The sequence below is a fragment of the Bradysia coprophila genome, unplaced genomic scaffold (genome assembly GCF_014529535.1).
Source record: "Bradysia coprophila strain Holo2 unplaced genomic scaffold, BU_Bcop_v1 contig_24, whole genome shotgun sequence".
NCBI classification, from domain to species: domain Eukaryota; kingdom Metazoa; phylum Arthropoda; class Insecta; order Diptera; family Sciaridae; genus Bradysia; species Bradysia coprophila.
The window spans coordinates 4,343,030-4,367,666 of NW_023503501.1; the positions used below are offsets into that span (position 1 = coordinate 4,343,030).

Genomic DNA, 24,637 nt, shown 5'->3' on the forward strand with positions numbered 1-24,637 from the left:
CGGACGGACGGACGGACGGACAGACGGACGGACGGACGGACGGACGGACGGACGGACGGACGGACGGACATGGCTCAATCGTCTTATAATATCATACTGATAATAATTGCCCACTACGATATAGGCCGTTTTCGATTATTTCAATTACTTACACGATGGTGGGCAAAACATAAAGACTCTCACGATTTACTTCGTATCGTGCGAGTCTAATGAGGGTCACACTGTCTCAAGACTCTGAAACATTCCGAAAATTCTAAATAATAAACCCTGCGCTGTCTACCAAGAAGCACATGTAGCATAAAGTAGACTTTCACGCATGGACGAAGTTTTGACTCTACCCGAATCTACAGTCTGTAGCTTCACCACACACTAGCGACCACTGTACTACCTGTAACTTTCAGGAGAACAATTGAAAGAAAAATCTAGATCTCCTCTAGAACTGCAGCTAGAGTTAGAGTTCGTTGTGTTCCGACCAACAATAAACAGAATAGTCGTTGGACATTTTCTCTAAATATATTTCCCGAAGAAAATTGACTGAAAATGGTTTGAAGAGAGGAAATTCGACATGGTAGAGTGCTTTTATTGAGTGAGTTATACCATGCGTTCAGTAAATTTACTCAGGCATACTCAGGTATACTATCGGCAATGGTAACTGTCTACATTCATTGAATTTTGCCTATACATCGATACATCACTGGGACATTTTTTGCGCAAGCTGTATATTGTTGGGAAAGTAACCCCAACCACCATGTAATTAGATGTGACATGCCAGATTTTCATAGAATATATTACATTGGATGTTGCGAAAGTGATTCTGGATGTGAGGTAACAATTTTGTGATAACAGGAAATCAGAAGTGCGTTTTTTTAGCAACTTGCTTCGGTGACTTGTCTTTTCAACAAGAGAAGACTTTGTATATCTCAGGCGAACGCAAAGTTACCGAAGCAAGATCCACAAAACACACGAGTGAGTTTGTATTACAAAATTGTGAGCTCCTGCAAAAGTTGAAAGTTCACGTAAAATGAACAGAGAAAATATTCTTCGTAAAATGGATCATTTTCACAGAGGTAAACTGCCATGTAATGGAGAACTTTCGCACGGGGACAGGCATTAAAAAGTTTGACCTACCTTCTTAGAGGTGAATTTTTATATGGAAAGCTGTTTTGATGGTTGATGTCGCGTCCCTAGTCAGAGATGTATACAACCTTGCGACCAAGTTCGTGGAATCTTTATCATAATCATTACCCTAATCTTGTTAATTGCCCTTCGTCTATTTCCATAAATTGTTGTCTTTGTCCACATGTTTCAGAAATAATTTAAGCAAAAAAAAAATGAAAAGAAAGTCAAGAAGTGATGATGGAATAAATTAATTGTACTTTTTGTGGCTAAATGGATCGATGTTCATTCAATCGATGTAAAACAATATACTGTCAGTTAAATGTGATATTTTTATAGTAAAAAATACCCAAAAATATATTTGTATATTTGAGCGATGTTGTATAAAATATGACAATAAACACAAGAACAAAGAAAGATTAATTGCGTTGACTTTACAGTGAAAAATCGGAGGAAAAAGGTTTCAAAATATTACTGAAAACTTCTATTCCTAAATTAGTTTAATTATCCAAAACTCCGCAGACTGAAAAACATATGTTTTTAACGGTCATTCAGCCTCTTACTTTGTATGGAACGTCCGTAACGCAGTGGCCAACATAATGCTCAAAACAAACGGGGCATTGAAAACGTGTTTTGGTCCTAGTTTTCATTGACAGATGCAGCAAGCAGCAGTCGCGATTTTGAATAGAAAAAGTTCTAACTTCAATTGACAGTTTCGAAAATTTCGTCAGGAAAAATAGGACCAAAACCACCAAAACGTTGTATCTACCACGGTAGGTATGCCGGTATTTTTTCGCACACGACGTCTTGTCGACCTCGGCTTCTACACAAATAAAAAAATACCTTCATACCTACCTTGGTAGATAAATAACTATTTCAATGCCTCGTTTGTTTTGAGCATAAAAAAACTGAATTTATATGAGAATTTTAGACCACTATTCGTGGAGGCCTCTTATTTAATTCTGTTCTTGTGCCTGTTCTTGGAGTGCGTTGGTTGATCACGAAGGCGGTGACATTCAAATTTTGGCAAATATACAACTTATCCCTTAGAGGGGTTCTTTTGAAAAACAGCATACCGAAATCGGGCGTGTTTTCTAGTGGAACTTTTTATAGGTACCTAGAAAGGACTTCGACCCTAGAAGCCAAAACCACTCTCAAAAAAATTCTTCGAAGCTTTTATGGCTGGTGAAAGGTGATCGAAAGCCGAAAATTTGCACTTTTCTTACCAACATTTCTCCAGGTACACGAGCCGTACAGGGTCGTGTGGGGTGTCATTAGAAAGGTAATCACATGTACTATTGAGCCGAATAGAGACTCATTGGTTTTAAAATTCACCGACACTGAAATATGTGCAGTTGAAGTTTTCAACCGAAAACTTGCACTTTTCTTACCAATGTTTCTCTAGTTACATGAGCCGTACATGGTGGTGTGGGGCATCATTTGAAATGTAATTTTATGTGCTTTTGGGCCAAATAGAGTTTTATGGGGTTTGGATGCATATGCGATGAAATATGGGTACTTAAACATTTCAACTTCTCATATTTCATCGTAGATGCTTTCAAACCCCATAAAACTCTATTTGGCCCAAAAGCACATAAAATTACCTTTCAAATGATGCCCCACACCACCATGTACGGCTCGTGTAACTGGAGAAATATTGGTAAGAACAGTGTAAGGTTTCTGTTGAAAACTTCAACTGCACATATTTCAGTGTCGGTGAATTTTAAAACCAATGAGTCTCTATTCGGCTCAATAGTACATGTGATTACCTTTCTAATGACACCCCACACGACCCTGTACGGCTCGTGTACCTGGAGAAATGTTGGTAAGAAAAGTGCAAATTTTCGGCTTTCGATCACCTTTCACCAGTCTCGAAGAATTTTTTTGAAAGTGGTTTTGGGTTCTAGGGTCGAAGTCCTTTCTAGGCACATAGAAAAAAAACCGCTGGAAAATGCGTCCGATTTCGGTAGGCTGTTTTTCAAAAGAATCCCTCTTAGCTTAAAGATGACAACTGTCAAGTTAGGACTTCTTAAATTCAAGACTGTAGCAATATAGTCATCACTGTATCGTGTGCAGGAGACTACAAAAAATGATCGATTGGCGATAACAAGTCTGGCAACAAAGAAAGTGGTTAAGCCAACAGGACAATTAATACGTCAATGCGATTAGAACGATAAGAATGGATAAGTAACAGAACTCAAAGTATTTTTATACATTTCGTACCTAGGACTAAAAGTCTTTTTTAGCGTGTGAGAGGTTTCCAGACAGAGCCGAAGGCGAGGTCTGGAATCGAATACGCTAAAAAAGACTTTTAGTCCGTGGTACAAATAGTATTTTTCATATTGGACGGAGTCCTAGGTATGAAAACGTAATTTACCGAACGGCGGAGAGAGACTACTAGCATCTATAACAATTTATTGGTACAGTCGTTCGTCGGCTGCGAATAAGTTCATATTCGACATTCGATCTGCATCGGTTCGAATAGAACAATGAAAAGTCAGCAGTTTAACGAAACTGCTGCAACCAAATCTATTTTCTGTTGAAAGATAATACATTCGTGGTCGTTATTGCCGTCCCGTATTTTGAAACAGGATTCAGGTGGAAAGATATCATCAAAAGTGAATTAAAATGAAGTATTAAAAAAAATACAGAAAACCGCTTTTGAGCAAAGCACCGATGCCTCTTAAGAATTCAGAAGAGCTACACACACCCTGGGAATTATCACCCATGAATTATTACACATCAAGGAATTGTATTGTGCCGCAGCTGTCTCAGAATTACTCTCCAGCTGTTTGTAGCTGAAGAATTATGACCCATTAAATTAGAAATTATCACCCAGTGAATTATCAAGCGAAAATTATCACCCACGCAATAATGTTTGACGAATTTCCGAGAATGCCAGATGTCCAACGACACTAAAATTACAATGGACACGTAATCTACTACTTCTTGAACTTTTATCTCCTGCAAGCTGATATTTCATACATTACACGTTTCTGCATATAAACACAAACACATACATAACCACAGCCTATACGATTGGATAATTCACACATAACCCACCTAGGGTAAATTTACTTTCCATCTACATATTTGAAAAAAAAAAAAAATCGCCGAACGGCGGAAGCGAACGCGGGACCAGCAGCATATCAACCAAACATGCTGACCGCTACGCCAACAAATCACATAACGCGATGCAATTGGTGTCGGTAGTGGTTCGTTAGTCACTTCTACATCGATCAAATAATCAGAGTAGTCGGAATGATGTGATTTGAACGAAATGTTGAGGTGGATAGTATATGTGTGTGAGTAAGTAAATAAAGGATTCTCTGTATGATGTTTTTTTTTGTTGTGAATGCGTTTTAAAACAACATGCTTAATTAATTAATTTTAAATCCAAATTTTTGTGGTTATTTCGCTAATGTATGAAATATCAGCTTGCAGGAGATAAAACATTGTTCTACCTTGGTGTATATTTCTCGAATCACTTCTTATGTACAATTGTATATACACTCGCTGGCGCTCGTTATATACAATTGTACATACGAAGTTATTCTCGAAATATACACCAAGGTAGAAAATGTACTATAACTGACTTCCGTACCAAATATATAAAAACGGTTAAAATTCAAATTCAAAGCTTCAATCCAAAGAAACGTTCACAATCAACATTTTTTGTAGTAAAACGTTAACTAACATAGGTACTGAACATATCGACAAAAAGCTTACGATGCGAAGTTCAGCAAAAACGTTGGTCCAACGAAAAGCTTAACAATGAAATTCAAAATACGCTTGCGAGTGAACAAAATGAACTCTCTCATCTCTCTCTGTTAGTCTGCTCTCATTCCGAAACGAAAATAACAAAACTCAAATGCATAAACAAAAACCAATCCGGTCGGCATAGTCAGTCGGTTTCTGTTTACACGCTCGGTTGGTTGTCCCTATATTCGTCTGTTAAATATCGTATGCGGTTTTTATCATGTGGGTGTTTTAAAATCCAATACAGTTTATAACGCTAAGCATTTTGTTTACATTAAATTGTTTTGTCACAAATTTTCTTCTTTTTTTTGTAACATTTGATTTTCGTGGCTGATGCAGTTTGGTTGCTCGTTAATATTGTGATGCGGCTTAACCATTAAAAGTGTGTTTGTGTCTTTGAAGATATTAATCGCGCGTTATACAAAATAAAGTTATTAGGAGAGTGCATTATCCAAAATTTAAAAAAAAAATGTTTTCATTTTGGACACACAAAAAAGTTGTGTGTAGCGGTGTTTAAAGCTTAATTTCTTGCACTCTATTTTTGGATGGTTTATTTATTACCTTTCGGATTATATTTGTACGAAAAGACATCTCTTTTTACACACACAGCTGACGCCCTCAATGTAAGTTATTTTTTTCGGTCTTTTTTTTATAAACATTTCTTGTAGTAAAAAAAGTAAATTCTCGTGATACAACTTTGTATATAGCGCTTACTACGTACATACATCCTTGTGTGTCGTATCGTTTTTATTTATTTATTTGCACATCCCACCTTTTCGCTTAATCCAAATGGAATCTCTCTCTCATGTGGTATCATCGTTGCAAACCTGAAAGATTTTATCGGATTTAACGGATGGGAATTTCATTTTCGCAGAGGAAAAACGACTCGCGGATAAAGTGGAAAAAAAAAGATTAAGTCACGCGAATGAGATTCTAAAAAATGCAAATTTTTGTTCCATATTTTGGTAAATGCCTGCCGGCTGCTGAATTTCCACAAATGTTACAAAAATTTTCCAATTGTCGATAAACGCCAGAAATGAGTCACCTAATTTTTTGAAGGGCCCATATTGAAGATATTTTCAATCAACCTCTTACACTCGACGACTTTTATGTCTTCCTTGCTACATTTTTGCATATTATATGACAAAATCAGCGATTTTGTTCGGCAGAAAATTATCGTTCGAATTCGTAATGCAATTTAACGGCCTGTTCTTAATGCTTGCACAGCGTAAGTTATTTATGGGGATTACAATTACTTAACATTTGTCGGTTATAACGAAAAATTGAGTCTGATTTCTCTGAGCCCCATAAATTAAGGTAAAAATAAAGACCTTCGCCTACATAAATGACAAATCCTCTATCTAAAATTGGATCTGGCTCTTTTCATGTGATTGCTTCTCTTCTTCCGTGCATTATATATTGAGACGTAGCTTATAATGGGGAGAAAATAGGATTAACCTACATTCAAGTCACTGAAATGTTACCTCGAGAGCAAAAAAAAACCCGAACCATTCGGCTGGTTGAATTAATCCAAATGATGAGTTATGGCAGATTCTGATATCAAAACTTATTTTCAATCGCAATAATACAAATTGAATGAATAGGGAATGTAATGAAGAGACGTTGGATTATTGAAACCAAAATCAATATAAGTCGCTTACATACAACTTCAAAGACCGTATTGCAAATGTTGAGTTCAAGAGGATGCATTATATTTCGGGACTCATCGTGTTGTTGATGGAAAGTCATAGGAAATACAGGAGCATTGCTTCAGGAAAGTTTGTTTGGCGTTTAAAATGTGACGATTGGTTTTCTCGTCAGAGTTGAGTGCCTTTTACGGCCTTTCACTTTTACAATTTCAGTCTGAGCCACCGGCTTAGCATTTTCTTTCGACCACTCTTCAAGTAGGTAAATACTTTCAGAGGAAAGTTAGGCACATAACTGATATCTCGCCTAAATGTAGGGTGTACTTCAGTACAGCTACCAAACACACTGCAACTACTTAAAATATAAAGCTTGAGTGAACTCTAAGACGTTACCCGTACCCATTCCCTATTCAAAACCATCACAGATTCAAATTTCAATAAAATTCTCATCAATTTCTTAGACAAACTTTAACTGGACCAAGGCCTACATTTTATTCGACGAACATTTTCCGTTAACATTATAACGTCTCGTCGGACATACCGAGAGGTGATAACAAACTAGTGAAAGAAATCGTGGGGTTCTTATCGAACAAAGAAAGGGCAAAGGCATATTGATTTGCTAATTATTCATGCTGAAATTATCACTTAATTGATTCGAGTTATTTTCAATCGAAGTTTTCCAATACTTAATGATGTGTTCCCGTTCACACAAAGTAACAAAGCGTGTACGTCACAGTGGAGATAACAATAAAAGGAAGTCATATTATAGGTCTGATGTATATTGTGAATGTCATGCTGAACATGTGATGCGTTCAGAACTCAATACGACAAGGAAGAAATTCGATTTGTTTCGCATTAGAAGCTTGCTCAATAGTTTTGTCCGTATACTACAAACATGAAATATCGAAATTAAACCGATAAATGGCCGTTCAATAGCTTTATGGAAGCAGGGTGTTTTTCATGGCAACAATGCAGTAATAGTTCCTACATCAACATATCCTTTGAGCGTTTCGACCCGTCGTCGATGGTTAACTCAGCCCACCAATTTTTATTCGTAATGAAAATTCAAAATGGACTTTCAGCCCTGCGGAGTAACTCAACGAGTTCTGAGAACGGCAGTTAATTGTCACTGGTCTTTGTCGTAGGAAATTCGACTAAATTTTCGATCTGAGACAGAAAAATACAATTTCTCATCTGGCCATGACGATAGTGGTACTGATGCCAATGCTTTGAGATCGCTATACCATTTTGCACACGAGCAAGTCTAGCGAATCATAATTAAAAATGAAATACTCTACGACAATACGAAGTGTACTTTGGCTTACTGCTTTAATTAACTACACCGAGATCACCTTTGGAATGTGTCATTGAAAAGTTGTGTCTAGACAAATAGAAATTCTTCTCATAAAATGATTTCGTAAGTCGTCAAAAGTCCTGCATAAGTTAAAACAGCCTCGACCCAATCATTCTTCTGTCACACTACACCGCTGTCTGCCATACTACCACTGACTTTATGTGATAATCTACAAATTGTAAATTAATTTTGATTAATAAAAAAATTATAGCGCTGGGTGTCTGTGACACAATACAGAACATAAATCCACCTCGATATTCGAGTGCGATCGTATGCTGTAATTAAATGCGTAATTACATGCCGCTTTTGTCGCATATTTTGTTGCATAAAATCGTTATCTCAACGGAACAACAACAAAAAAAAAGTTCTCCGTCAATTTTAAATTGGATATCAAACCCAAAGTGTATGCGGTAACGTATATAGTCATTTCAGCGAAATTTAATCAACAGGAACGGGTAATAATACGAACACACAAAAAAAGCACAAAAAACAGTGTGAACACACTGCACTCTGATGCATTTTGGCATGCATACAGAAATCAGCATGTAAAGTAGCTCGCTCATATTAAGAAATCTGTTGGCATTACGAGCCAGTTGAATGTGCAGAGCCCGATATACAAATTGAATTTTAAATAATTTTTTTTCTGTTTCTGATTCAATCTGATTTGATTTCCGTATGCAATTGGTGTACGATCTTGTAACATGAAAATTTGAGTTGCTGTACAGATTTTTGAGTCCATCGCACGCATAAATTAAACTTTCGGATTTTTTGTTGTTGTGGTTGTCCGAAAGCAAATTAACCCAATTTCTGAATTGAATTTCGTTATAATCGTAAGATTATGCTACAGTCGAACATCCGAACAACTTGCTTTAGTATTGTTGCGATGTAAGTTTTCTATTGTAGTCCCCCCAATAATTATGCTGCCCATTCTCCAATTTTCTTAAAAGATAAACCCACCTACACACATATGCTGCACAGCTTCTGCGAAACATTATAACATTTCCTTTGAAGTTCTGTGCAGAGAGATAAAATTAATTAGTTTTTATGTGAGCAGATTCGCTTCATCCGAAAAGTTTTTAAGCACCCAGTTCAGAACCGAAACAAGACAGCACCGCACGTCTATACATAACGAGGAAAGGTATAGTTGACCATATCCATTTTAAATCGTCGTGTTGGCTTTTTACTACTCTTAATGAACTGTGAAATAGAAAAGATTGGTTTTTCGTATTGCAATTAAACAGAATGTGCGGCTGCTATAAAATTTTCTCAATTGCTGTGCAATGAAAGTTTTCCATTACAGGGTAATAAAGAGTGCAATTTGTGCAAGAACAACAAAAAATGGTCGGAGGAGGCAAATGGTGGGAAGCCCATTTGTACGAGAAACGGGATCGCTTAGTGGTTACGTACTAGTCTGACACTAAAATGACCCGCGTTCGATTCCCTTGACAGACAGAATTCACATGGAATCTTTCTAGCGAAGACTCTTCGCCGAAGAGTAGTAGTAGTTGTTGTTTGTTGGCTGCAACGATTTGCACAGATTTGCACATTGAATGACTCGTATGACGTAACCCAAAATACGATGTTTTTTTGTACATACATGTATACATTGTACAGTATACAATTAGGTGAGATATGAGTTATGCGCCTAACTTTATTTAGAGAGTATTTGCATACTTCGAGGCGAGGTTTGGAAGCCATATTGAGTAGATGGTCTAGATTGAATTTGTTATTGGCTGTTAGTGAGGTCTCATAATCGAACAGTCCAAAAGTCATTATTATAAAGTCATTTTCTGTTCTTTCTAACTGACTATAATGACCAAAAATCGTAGCCTAGTGTCTATTCTGACCTGAAGACCTAAGTGTCATCTTTTTCAGTCATTAAATGTCTCTCTAAATTCTTCTTATGTACGACTAAATGCCGTTCGAATTGTTAGTTGCCCAAAAAAATACGTCTCAGACGAGCTATTGTCCTATTCATGAGGAATGTTGTGACATCACAGGAAAAATTGTCAATTCTCAAGAGCCGAAAATGAATGTTTTATAACATTTCCGCACTAGTGTTGAAAAGTATCCCCATTCAATATCTAGCACACCACATTCGTAACGATCAATTTGATATCATCCAGCATGCTTGGTATCCTAGAAGTTCTCTATGGCTACTAGTCGTTCTTCATTTCTTGATAAAATGACGCAGTCACGAGTCACCCCTCCGAAATAATCAACCACAAAAAATGCTTAGTCACCACAATTGTGTAATCGAATTGATGCTATCCTTTCTTCCGAGCTCAACATATTTTATTGCAAATATAAACAAACATGTACGGTACTCCACTTAAACAAACCATAACCATTATGAAAATTGCATCACATAAAAAGCATTTGGAAACTTTTGAATTTTATACACAACTTTGCGACTACGTACTCTGGCCAATATACCCATATAACACAGACAAACATAAATATTTCTTCTGTGGTTTAGCTTCCGTACATTATAATAAACATCGAAAGTGCATCGCTTAATCTAAATTTAGTTCGAAATATAATGTTGAAAGTGATAACACTATACCATCCTCCTCTTTCACATTTTGTCGATAAATTTTACAGTACACACGTGAAGTTGTAACACCTATGGGTAATGTTTCAGTGCATGAGTTTTTCATTTGGGTTTTATAAGTCTTAATTTTAAAAATCCTAAAAATAATGTGGGTACATTCGTAAATAAAGAAGTGAAGACGAGCCGTTAGTAGGTTAATGCACATGTTAAAATGTATATTGAGTATTTGGATAAGTTTAACGAAAAATAAACAAACAAAATCCCGCAATGTTTCCATTCATTTAATTCATTTAGTTTCTCAAACGATAGAAATTTCGAAAAAAAAAAATTCTTTTCGCTTCGCTCCAATATTTTCGTAAGAAAATATTTTTCCTTCTCCATTTTTAGAAATTGAAAATTTTCATTCCAGCCAAAAATACCACTGCCGTTCTGTTTCAACTAAAAATCTATTCGCGTGCTGTTACAGTACAACATCCAAAACACGAAATGAAACACAGAAAATGTAAAAGAATTTGCCGTTTAATTGGTTTTAGGCATTTTACACATATTCACCCGAACACCAAAAGCATCACCGAACACCAAAGGCAGGAACTAAAAAGTTAATCCCGAAAAACAAAAGGATATTTATCACTGCAAAGTTAAACCATCAGTTAAGCCAAGCGTAGCATTTTGTGATTAACGTAATTTATTGTGCCCGAGGAATTTTGTAATTTAGTGCGAAGAGAAAGAGAGAGAGAAAATTTTGCTGATAGTAAACATGACTATATATAGGAAATGATGTAGGCATTCGGTGTCAGTAAGATACACAAGACAAAATGTAATTCCACAACAATATGAATTGATGTAGAGATGTGGTAAATGAGATCTTTGTCTGTCAGAGGTTATTGGAACGGACCGATCATAAAGATCTGACCATTTGATATTTGTTGATTGTTGGGTTATTAAAAATACAAAAAAAATTTAAACATCCGAAACGCAACACTAAATAATTATCTTTTGTAACAACAAAACCGGTTACTATAAAACTACAGAGAGATACGAGGTCGAAAATGAGAACTTTTTTTTGTTTATGTTTGTTAAACGGTCGTTTTTGTTTAATTCTTTTTTTTGCGCTCTCTGGTTAATATTTTTTCAAATTTTATAAAAACAAATAAACACAAAGCAAAACTTAAGTTCCAGACAGGAGTGAACGAGCAAACAAGAGAAATTAAAATTTGATTCTGATCCTTTCGTTATTAAGAAATTATGATAAAGTGCCGACACTTTGAAGCAAGGTTCATTTAACGGTAATTTTTTAAGATTTATTTTCTCAAGAAAGTATACAGTGGGTTCAATACAGCCGTTAGTATCGATAAAAATAATTTGCAGGAAGTCAAATTTAAATACAATTTTTGCACGAAACGTCACTGGTCATTATTTACACTATAACAGCTAAATTGGTTACAGAGAGTGCAGACGTAAAACGGTTATGCAGGCGACGTCAGGATATCTAGACATGAATTTGCTTCAGCTGTTTTCAGAATCTGAAATACAGATGAAATAGTGCGCGTAACTATTGTGGTATAACCGTATAAGCACACATAAGCAGTATTGTTTGTATAGACGGACCAGCTCAAAAACAGCTGTAGCGAATTCATGTAAAAATTTCACTGACGTACCCTGTATCAATATGCGCAAAAAAAGATAAAAATTTACCTTAAGTGGTACTGGATATCAGAAAAACTTTGGAGATTCTTTTAGTCCGCTGATTAGGCACATCTGAATCAAGTTTTGTTAGATTTTTTTTAAACTTATGCCCTTGAGTGTTAGGTTTTTTTGTTGCTATATAATTGATATTAATGAACTCTACCGTCTCTGCTCAATTGTATTCTATTGCAAGCTGTGAATTGAACACACCAAAGAATAATAAATTTGGCGGCCCGAGATGTTAGAGCTAATTTTTTACTTAAAATTCATATAGTAGAGTTGTATGGAGTAGAATTCGCGTTTAAGCAGATCGTTCGACGCGCTTTTGGTAGCCAGTATCAAACTAAACTAGTCCGTAGATCATCGCTTGATATGGTAAGGATTTTAGAAAGTTTTTCAGGAATTTTTTTGGACCGTATGTCAAATGGAACATACTAGACAGCAGTACTAGCAGTTGTTCGAAACAGATAGCTCCAATGATTGTGACGCAGTCCACCTAGAAAAACTACGTTAGAAACTTTCTTCTACTAAAACTTGTGGAATTTGTTTAAGTCCACAATTTTCAGTGGAACTGTTTCACACACTACATTTTTTGTGAAGTTGGAAGTACTAGATTTACGTAGAACATTCATATTTTTCGCACGGAATTCACCTAAGTTCATCTAGTACTTCGAGATCAATCTGGCTGTCATCTTTTTACTAAGCAAAGTCAAAGTCAACATACTTTAGAACTGAGATGGAACATAAAACTGTAAATGGCTAAAAGGATTCAATAACACAAAAGAACAAAGAAGATATAACAAAATTTCGATATTCTAAATTCAGCAATAAAACGAAATCATTCCGTTCTGTCTGTGCCGTTAAAATAAGTTTCGTTTTGTAGAAATACGATATCTCAACGTCAAGTCTCACATTCCGTTTTACAATTCAATTTCTCTGGGTTCACCTGTATATATACATACCATACCACCTTTGTCAATTAATTTATTGAACCCAGAATTTAATTCGAACCTACTGCTACACCCTTTACGACGGAGGAATTATGATGGATATAAAATATGTTTTAATCGCTTCATTGCTGCACTCATATGAAATGGAGTAATAAAACCGAAACGCCAATGAACTTCCGAATGGTGTAAAATTCACCAAAAAGGCAAAATAAATAATTTTTCAATGAATTAAAATGAAATAAAATTCGAAATTAATTATTCAAATCAGGTTTCGTCGAAAAATTATTGATTTGTAAACATGTCAGGAAATTTTACTTCTGTACCTGTTGCTGCGTTGCCGCTATTCCAAATTTCGCTGTTTATATTTTATTATTCAACGTAATAAAGATATGAACGACGAAGACGGACGGAATTGCTTTATATAACAGCTACCGTTTTTAATTCAATGCAAATTGATTTTCCTTTGTAACGAAGTTGGTTTATTTCTCTTCCATTTTACGTTTATTTGTGTCGGAATTACTTTAAAGAAATTTGTTCGGTAATTTGCACGACGTCAGGATTTCAGATGACATTCACGATTGAGATAGATTGAATGTACCAGTGAAAGGTAAGCTTTCCACATTTGATTCTATATACCAATCAGGGATCACTAAATTTCATCAATTTTCACTAAAAATAACTTAGTGAAATATTTCTCGATTTGGGGAAATTTTTAGTGAAAATTTTGTGAAAAATGTGCCCTGATTGGTATAGAGTATCAATGGTAAAAAGCTGATACCAATGTTACGATCGACTTTATAGTCTGGGTTCTTCTGTAGAAAAAAGTGTTTTGCCCGATTCAGAACTTTTTTGGTTTTTGACGACAGGACGTGATTAGGGCGCGAAACTTTTCGAGCTAAATTTTTTTTTAGTTGTTTTAAACCGGTAGAAACAGGTTTAATTATAAAACCAGTTAGACCAGAATCGGAAAGGGCAGCTCAATGAAAAGTGTGTGAAAAAGGGTGATGAGATTTTAGGAACTGACCTCTAGAGGCCTTCAGCTCTCCATAAATACAAAATAGAGTCGAAAAAATCTGATGAAAGCTGACGTCATCCTTGAGTTCAAGCGTTGGGAGCACTGAGTACTTAGAGGACACTCAAGAATAGTCATATTGTGGTAGATCATTCAAAGGTACATCAACCCAGTAATTTATTCTGTTAAAATTATGAATAACATATCTCTCGTTCCACTTAAACGTACAACCTCGGCTGGTTTGTATTGTCATCTTCTTTCCAACATGAATCCTAACGTCACATTTGATTTAGGAATGCCAGGGAAATTGAGTTCAAAGTTAGCAGTTTTTACAGTACACTTTTCAGTAAACCCAGGATAAATCAGTGAATTTTCCATATTCCAAGAAAAAGTTGTTCTAGCGGTTATAGGTGTTGAGGCGACTTTCCAGATTGTCATAAAAACATATTCAGTTTTGACATAGATATTTTAAGTTTTAAACTAAACCCGGTTTTTACCGTTATTTACCGAGTCAAAACATACAAGAAAGAACAGTTATATCCCCAATCTTAACAATCTCCGTTAGATTTTCTCTTGTCTTTTTAAATCTCTCCGATTTTCGATAAACTTTTTTTTAGGAATTGAGATCCATCAATCATTTTCCTCTGAATTTTCCACAAAATTGACAGAAAAAATAATACGTTGTGAGACAGACACAACAGCCCTAATGCAGATATTTTGCATAAGGCCCCGTCATATACACAGCATCCTCATCGGTGTATCTCACATGAGGGAGAATAAAAGATTATTTCCTATTTGAATGTGGATCGGAGGACATCAACTTAAATCCCAATTTCATGTCAAAGAGAATATATAAAACGATTCATTCCTTTGTTGCCAGCGAATCTCGTTTTAATATGAACAAAAAAGAAAAGGAAATGCTTGCATAAACACATTTGTATTTGTGTAATACACCCAGTGTACTCGCAGTACATTTATTATACTTTTCTTTCTTCTATTCTGAACGAAACCCACCGCCCGCCACCCAGTTCGATTCTACATTCCAATTTTACTTTTCAATTCATTTTCCTTTCGCAATAAAATATGTTATCCGAACGATGTGGGTTTACCAGCTAGTAACATTGGGAAAAATTGCAATAAACGTCATGTGCGGCTGTGTCATGTAATGACTTATCTTAATAGCACAATTCAGTGTACGTTCGTATGTATATGACAAGCCAAAGCAAACGAAAAAAAAACCAGCAACTCGGACAGAAAAAATGATTTTTATTTTTCAATAGCATCTGTGCAGCTCTCAATCTCAATTCTCCCATTTAATGTACTAATCACGGTCAATTGATTTGATGTATGTTCAGAATGGGCAAAAGAGGATCGCTACAAAAGCTTACAGCAAAATGTGTAATGCGATGTATTTAGGGCTGCTAATACATTTATGCATGAGAGGATATAAGCGAGTACATAATTCCAACTCACTGTGTATAACGTGTGTGTGCGGCTCATGTATTTTGAATGGAATCAACAGAAATTTGCCTACTTCGTGTTGTATGGTAAAAATGGTATTTGGAGGATAACACACTAATGGAATTACACACACAAAACTTACCGTACGTGTCGGTTTTTGAATTGTGAAAATTGTTCGTTGTTCCGACATTTTATCGTAACCGCACCTGAAAACAATGTGTTTTAAACGATTCGTATACGTAGCCTTGCACCCGAAACATTGAACTCTCAAACTATCTGTAAAGGATCGCATGAATGAAGTGATGTTGTGAGTAAGAACAAGTTACTTTTCGATTTACGTTTTGTCTGATTTACAGATGGGAATGCAATGAGTATGTTACCCAACATTCCAATAAAACAAGAATGTTCTTACCTACACATATCAGCACTAGTGCTGATTCAGCACCATCATATAAACTGCAGAATAATCACTGGAGTCAAGTCTTAAGCATGAACCTACGCACTTGTCTTGTTTGCAATATTTACAATAAAATGTGGATTGGTGGGCATAAAATTACTTAAATCTCATTAACAATTCACCAGATAGAGCCGGTACAAAGTGTAGCTGAACAACTGTGCGATTAACACATAACATTCAACAGAAATTAGTCGATTTTATCGCGGGATATACGGACCAGCCAACAAAAAACAAACTTTCCAATTTCCAATTAAATTCTGACAAAATGCTCTCCAATTTTCCATCTAATGATTCCAGCAAACTGATTACACTAACGGTATGCATGAGCACTCATAATAATGATTAAACATTTGCCGATTTTTAGTCCACAAAACACACTCCGACTGAACAAATGGGAGAGTTTTGGTTTGTTTGGTTGTTTGATGAAAACAAACTCCCCCGCGGGGGGTGTTGCTACCCACCTTTGATTTTGATTATAATTTTAATGCAAAATCAAACAATGAACATTTGATTTCTATTATTAAAATGCGGTACAACAGAATGAATAATTGACTAAAAAGTTGAAATAACCCATTTTGTATTCAGCACAGCGGATTTTTTATAATTCGTTCGTTCACTCCAAACACCGATACATAAAGTTTCATTGCCCAAAGGCTTCGAAATTATTATTTTTTTTTTGTTTCGTTTTGTTAATTTCTTCTGATGTATTATTCCCCGTACATTTTGATGTCGAGACGACGATTTTGGCATACGGAATAAATTGGATATATCTCCCGAGTACATATAAATGCACGATATAAAACCGCAATATGGTTTTATGTTTCTGATGTTATGTCACTCCCATATGTTTCTATCATATATTGTATCCGTACACCATAGCTAGTACGCCTCCATCGTGTAGAATCATCCTTTTGCATCCTTTTTATGCTTGTTTAGTGTTCTCATAGACACTGAAAATGTAGAAATTCATCATATAATATACGATGGCAACACAGAGATGTTCGGAAATAAATCACAGACGGTAAGAGTTTATTTAGCATTACCTTCTGCAAAGAATCAAATTGAATGGAGAATCTTCTTGTTGGGTTTCATGTGTAATTATATTACCATACACACACATTGCTATAAAGGATATCCAGTAACAGTTTTGATTAATCTGAACATCTATTCTATAACTATTCATCATATTGAAATGTTGTCTCAGCTTGGTTGTTGTGTATGTACAACATATACACTTCAAAGCAAATATTTTGTAGCTTTTGAGTTATAGAATCGAGTAATAGTTGCAGAATTCGGTTTGTTGTTTTACTGAATTTCGCTTCACTCACTCGGATAACTTTGTTTAAGCTCGCGTATTTATCCCATAATGGATTGGATTAATGTTGTTCTCTCGTTGGCTTTGTAAATATAAGTTTTCAGTTAACATTACCGCTCTGCGGATATATCTCCCCACTACATTACGAGTATTTTTCTGTCAGGTAATTAGGCTGTCAATGAACATTGCATTTAATGTTTCATAGAACTGCCCACGGTTATCGAACAGCGCTCGTTGCAATACCAATGGTTCATCGAACACAAAGTGCGGAAAGATTGGAGTCTTGTTCTTAGAATGTCGCTTACGATATTTTGACTATGATTCACCAGAGTTGTTCGTGTGCAAAATATTATAGTGTTCATACCCTAACCGATGACAAAATGGTATTTTTGAACTGCATACCCAAAGGGATGGTCGAATGTATATTACTACATCGGCATGTCATGTTAAGAAAATTGCATTTCAGTTAAAGATCCTGTCTGACAGGCCCTGTCAGGTTTTTCTAAATAAAGCTTCAAGGTAAAACACTACATTCCGGTGATTTCACCGTTCAAATGGAACTTCAGAGGGTCCAGACAGAACTTTAGAATGAGCGATCGTCTAATGTCTTTTGTCGAAGTCCTTAGGTGGGGATTCTAAAATTTCTAACTTTGGACCTTCATAACCTAATAGCTACGTCGACATTTTCAATTAAAACAGGTTAGAAACGGTAAATTTATTAAGGTATTTGAATTTATTGAATCTATTACTGCTCTTGACACTTAATACATTTGGGACTAAACCTATCTTGCCCGTTACATTAATCACTAAATATTAGAAACTGAAATGAATCATAACTCGCCAATCAATAAAACTATCGTCTTTTCTACCTCTATACACATTCATTCCAGTGTCACATAATGATTAAGATGGGCTTAGGATCATATGTGTAAGAAAAGAATTTTGGCCAACAGTTCATTCTTCATTCATTGTTTCGGCGTCGGTTCTTTTAAAACTCCAACAAAAATTCCCATTTTGCAGCATTCTAAATTCACGCAAACAGCAACAGAAACAACAGTTTTATTGATTGGCGAGTTATGATTCCCTTCAATTTATACTCTTCAATCAGAATAGAAAATAGAAGAGAAACGGGCAAGACAGGTTTAGTCTCACATGTACCAGGATTCTGGCCTCACCTTTGGTAATGTTGGTGCATGAACACTGGCATAAAAAGGTAGTTCTACCCGCTGATTGAGCGGTAATCTCGATCTACTCCTCTTAGAGAGGACGAGATGTTATGCCTTCGGGTGGGTAATCTCGTTAATCTAAAGATATTATTCTGTACCAGGATACAGAAGTGTTGGATACAAAATCTATTACTTCAACATTCAATACATTTTACTGTATAACGCAACGGGCTCGTCGTTATTGTCGATCGCTGAATGATTAACAGTTTGTATAAGGCTGACCTTCACTACATTCATTGCAAGATGATTTCGACAAATAATTCCAAAATTAAGTGACTCCTTATTATGATAAGTTCTGATGAATGCGCCAACCCAATCATCATTCTAAAATTACATTATAATGATGTAACTCACTATTTTTCGTATCGATATATCGCTTGCAAGTGACGACCACGGCAATCTCACCACATCATCCGTGATATTTAAGCAATAATTTACAGCACAAATTGGATGAGAAAAAAGGTATAATTTTCATGAACAATTTCATGAATAAATTGATCCGCCGTGTGGCTTCGTCTTCGATTCTTTACTATGTGCGCCTCGCCTAGACATAATAATACTCGAATGTCTTATCAATATTCATATTTTATGATTATATATGTATCACAAATCTTCATAAAACATTCCTTCGATGCATCATAAAAATACCTTAGGTGGAGAGGCGAGTGTAAAAAAAAACCAGTCCGTCAGTTTAATTGACCAAAATAAAAAGTTGAGCGAGAAAAAATAAACAACAAAAAACCGTCATCGCAATGCGTTTAACTAGCATTCGGATTAAAGTACCAGAGATATTCGTTTTTTTTCTGTTTAGTGCCCACGTACAAAACGACTTGCATATTAAATTTACATAATAAACGACACACTGAATCCACTGAATGGTTAATATGTGGCACAGGCACACACACGTAAATACATTCATTTAATAAGTTGTTCTGAAGAGACAACGGCTGAAATGCATTGTAAATACAAAAACTTTGTACTTAAAATGTACTGGAAATAAAAAAAGCTCCACTGATGCCGTGTCATTTGTCACCATATATACACTTTCCAGAGAACGAAAACACTGTTACACACTCCAAACGATCCCATAATGTTGATGAAGTGTGGGGTTGTTTTATGGCCTACTCCTTCGCTGTGTAACGAGAACGTTTTTTTTGTGGCCCATTAAATACAACATCATCTATCAAAATTCAATTATTTATGGTGCAGTTACTTCGGTAAATGTATATATTTGGTATGGAGGTACTTATCGTTTTAATTATGACTTTGAGATTTTCAGGATGTGAAAGGGTTTAAGTTGAAGTGGGAAAATTCATTAATATGAATTGCTTATGTTGTTCTTTTACGGTCGTACGGTTGTGAACATACGACAATGTCTCCTTTATTATTTATTGCCATTTGAAGCGAGGTTTACAGTCATTTGTTTGCACTTGAATTTTCAATTGAAAATATTTCTTTCTAATGAGGGTAGGGCCGGATGATTATTTAAATTTAAAAGCTTTCTGCGGCGCACATTCTTCGACTTTAACGATAGGATTTAAGTTAAGTGTTCAACTATCCGTCATTGTTATACTAATAGCCGCCACGGCACTTTATAAAGTTGTGTAAAGGCCAGGTGTCCAACTACACTTGACGAAAAGACAGCTACCGAACCTTGCTGCTCAAAAACACACGAGGTAGTTTTAGAGTATCACAGAGTTATTTCCAAATTAATGAATTACGTAGCCGCTTTTAATATTTTCTAGTTTATTGCCTACCTCATGCGAAAATTGATTATGGCTCACGTAAAATGAACCGAAAATGTTCGTCATGTAATCGAATATTTTTTCAGAGGACAAACTGCCATGTATGGTTAACTTTCGCGTGAGGCAGGCAATAAACATTTCCTCCGCGATTTTAGAACTCCAGAGGCCGTGTCGCTATGATATTCAAATTGTTGACAAAATGAAGTTGCCAAATAAAAAATGAAATTGAAAAGTATCATTTATGTTGAAAGGCTTGTTGTGCCAGACAAGTTGAAATGTACATGTTTGTCAAAGTCAGATTTTATGATTTGTGACGAAAGTTACTTGCTCTGGTCTAAATCACCATTTAATTTAATAGAGTTCATTGAATGGGCTGCAGATACAGCAGTGATAAAAAATGTCTAAAACGCATGTAAACGTTAAGTAAGACTTTATTCACTAATCTTAAGATTCCTCAAGAATAGGGATGGGAGCGATGGGAGGCGTTCAAAATTATCGATAATATCAATCGATAGAAATTATCGATACTCGATTAATCATATCGATAATTTAATAATTATCGATAATTATCAAAATATCGATATTTTGATATTTATCTGAAAATTCATGATAATATACCGCCGATATATAGGATTTTCGGACCGAAATATCGATATATCGAATTATCGATGTCTTGATAATTATCAAAATATCAATAATTATCGATTATCGATATTTTTTTGATAATTTTCGATAAAAAAGCCGATAATTATCGATTATCGATAATTGATAATTATCGATAATCATTATCATTATCGCCCATGCCTACTCGAGAACATTACCCTTGCAGAAGCGGCAAACGTATCACGTTATATTCGTTAAATTTGTTACTTCTTCTCTTCAAAGTGTATTTTGTTTGATACGATCTTTTACTTCATTTGTTAAAGATTACATTTTATTACCAAAACTGGTAGAGGTTTCACAATTGAATCTCCACCTATCTCATAATTTATTCCGAATTTCCTAATTTTCCCTACAACGGGAATCATTCGTACAATTCCAATTATGTATGGTAAATTTTGGGCCATCACTTTCCAATATGTTCTTCAATTTTCTCACATTTTGCTGTATTTCCCTAAAAGTCGCTGTTCAATGATCCAACCTCTCTCTGTAGTTGGAGCTCTCCCTTCTGAAAGGTTAAGTTTTTAAAGACAGACAATTAATTTGAGTTCTACAGTGGGAAAATCCAAAAATAATCCCACCAAATTTACACTCCTAAAGGCCACCTTTTCATCATGACCGTCGTTACGGCATGGCATCGTCGTGTAGTTTCTAATTTACTGAAATCAGCGCAAAACCTTAGAATTTTAATACTCTTTGTCTCTTATTCAACTGCCTGATGTTATTCCTTACATTATTCAGTCAACTAAAGCGAAATGAACAAATAAATATTGTTGTTTGACTAATGCATAGGGGGGTTGGTTATGGTTACATCATTACTAAGACCGCATAATTGATAAAAATACCTTCATTAAATTTGTCTTAATGTAATTTTGAATATCAGGCCAGAAAGCCCACAAAAAACATGCGGTCATTTTCAATAGGAAATTGTGCATGACATTGATAAATGAGTCAAAGGGAGTTGATTAATTTGAGCCAGTTTGGAAGGGCACGAAAATTGCTTATGATTGCGTCGTTCATATCAACGCAGTGTTTTTTGTTCGTTTTATTTGTCTGCGCTCATTGTTTTAAATTTTCTGCAAAAAAAAAATAATCGAGCAATCCACTTTCATTGGAAAGGAAATTCAAAAGGAAATTCATCCGATATCCATTATTCATAAACGCTCATGAAATTGAATTTATGTTTGTTTATCAACTTCATTTCGTATACCTCTTCGACACAGAAAAAAGAAGAAGAGGAGCGGTATGACTCACTCATTTAATTCCATTTCTTTCAAGGAAAATACACTTCCATTGAAGAACATATATACGATACACCGTTCAGATAATAATGCAAAAGAGGGTACGATTTTCTCGACATGTTGTTATAGTGTATAAGTTGAATGTAAACGAATAGCAGAAGAAAAAAGTTGTAAATCTTGTCGCAAAGTCTCATCTTGTCTTCACCCCTCCGTGTTTTGTTTGTATACCATACTTATATCACTGCTTTGATAATATTTTATAATAAAATATATACTCGGCTCAGACGAAGAAGAGGAAGAAAAAAAAAGTTATTAGACCAATTCATGGGGCTGGGATTTATAGTTTTGTTAGTGCATATGTAGCACCATTTATGTTACAGTATATTGAGCATTTAATCTAGCGACGATGTAAGAATGGTGTCAAGTGGAAATATATAAATGAATCGTCCTGGAATTAGGCGAGACAATGGTTGTTAAATAATTTCGTTTTTACATTCTTTTAATCGGTATCAGGGACTTTGATTTCGTTTTGATTGTATTACCTTGTGAGCAAGCTTTTATTTGGAATGAACGAAAATATTGTGATGCATTCCGACGGTGAAGCCATTTCGGCTTACGAAAATCCATTTAGTGCTGGAAGTTGGCTATGTACTCGAAAAATAAAATCCATCCATTATGTCTCCGTATGTACAGATCACGCCTCTCACCTCCGCTGGATCGAAAATGATTCTGAACGTCATCCATCATATCATTTGTGTCAGAAAGTTGTCAATTAGAAGTGTTTAATAGGGAGACATACATTGTCCACTCATTTGCGTTAATTTGAGGACTTTTTAGGAACATTTCGGAATTTTCCCAAAAATAAGGATTAGGTCCTGTGTCCAGTTGATTGGAATTATCGTCTAGGGTTTGTGTTTCTTTAGAGGAAACTATGCATTTTACAAACAACGTTTCAACCAACATACAAAAATCATAAAATCTGTTACTTCATTTGTTTAAAGTGTTGCCTATAAAGGAAAATCTATTACTTCATCGATTTTGACATTTGTTTTGCAAATTATAAGACAACCATAGCAAGTGGTCACCGCTTATTTTGTCGTTGACATAGATGATATCACTGCTTTTATTGGTTGACGATAAGGATACTTCGACATTTAGTTAAATCATCTTATTACTTAAGAAAGTATCCGAAGATTTAAAAATATTCTTCCATTCCCTATACGTATAACAGAACGTCTCGTACACATGGAATTGGATTATGTATTCAGAGCAATAAAAGACCATTCACGATACACACATTTCTCCATTTCCATCGAAGAAAATGACCGAGGAAATAACAGTTTTTTCTCGTCGTCGATATATTTTCCCATTTACAACAACGAAGGCGAAACAATTGGTTTATCGATATGAACGGGACATACGAAATGCACCATATCTCGACCATATTTTTTTATTTTCATTCCATTTATTGCAGTTAAGTGTGGGTTATATATCGCCTTTAATGCATGACATTGTAAACATGTCTTCGAAATGTCATAATAATCGTAAATTTCTTCTCGTTCGATGCGAGTGTAAAACGTATAATAATTCAGAACGGCAAAAGGAGAGGCAATAATATCATGTGTGCTATCCATTTGATTATAAATAATTTATATAAATTGAAGACCGCACCACATTGACACGCATATAAATACACAAACCGTACTTGGGATATTGTTCGCCCGATAAAGTACATTTTCCTTTATCTTAGCATTTTATTTCTGGAAAAATATAAATGTAAATTTTCATATTGCGAATGGAAGTGTAATGTCTTCCAATGTATGGAAAAAGCTTTAGCATGTAAAACGGTGGATAAATTGTACGACATGAAATATCGTTGCGTTATAAATTTTAGTTGGGAAAATTGCTGTATGAAAGTACATTACTCAAAAAAAAGCGAAGGAATGAACGAAAGAGTCTTTACGTTTTAATAATAAATCTTGAAAGGAAGCAGTTTGCATGACATGTTTTAGACTTAAGTATACAGTAACTGCGGTCGAAGTATGAAATTAGAGAAAAGTTAAATTAATGCTTTTTGCTTTTAACTTCTGTAACTTAGTTTACTTAGTCTCGTGATTGCTACTCCAATTTTTTATTTTATTTTTTATTTTTTCATGAGTGGAAATTACACACAGTCATCAAATTGTCAGTGAGTGGTTTTTCCTTCATGTATAATGAAGCTTTGTGGAAATAGTATTTGAATGAAAATTTTTCCCTAATTTTACTAAATTGTTATATAATAAGAGAACGCCAGCCAGGAGTGAGTGTTTTGTATCCTATTTTTTTCAGTAAGACGACAGTAAGAACTTGTCTATTTTCAATTAATTTTTTTTTCATGCTATCAAAGTGATATTTAATTGCTATGCTAAAGAAGTAAACAATCCCTGTCCTGAGCTGAGCCCATCAGTTTTGTGTT

The 24,637-nt window shown here is 35.2% G+C and overlaps 1 protein-coding gene across 4 annotated transcripts in view; it reads left to right on the forward strand.

Annotated features, from left to right (window-relative positions):
• The first annotated feature begins 5,022 nt into the window (after positions 1 to 5,022).
• The window catches only part of LOC119077955 (amyloid beta A4 precursor protein-binding family B member 1-interacting protein), a 137,496-nt gene continuing 117,881 nt past the window's right edge, over positions 5,023 to 24,637 (forward strand). For all 4 annotated transcript variants that reach the window (XR_005087913.1, XM_037185326.1, XM_037185324.1 and 1 more), the window contains exon 1: positions 5,023 to 5,498. The gene's annotated coding sequence lies outside the window, so the exon portion shown is untranslated. The remainder of the gene's footprint in view (positions 5,499 to 24,637) is intronic.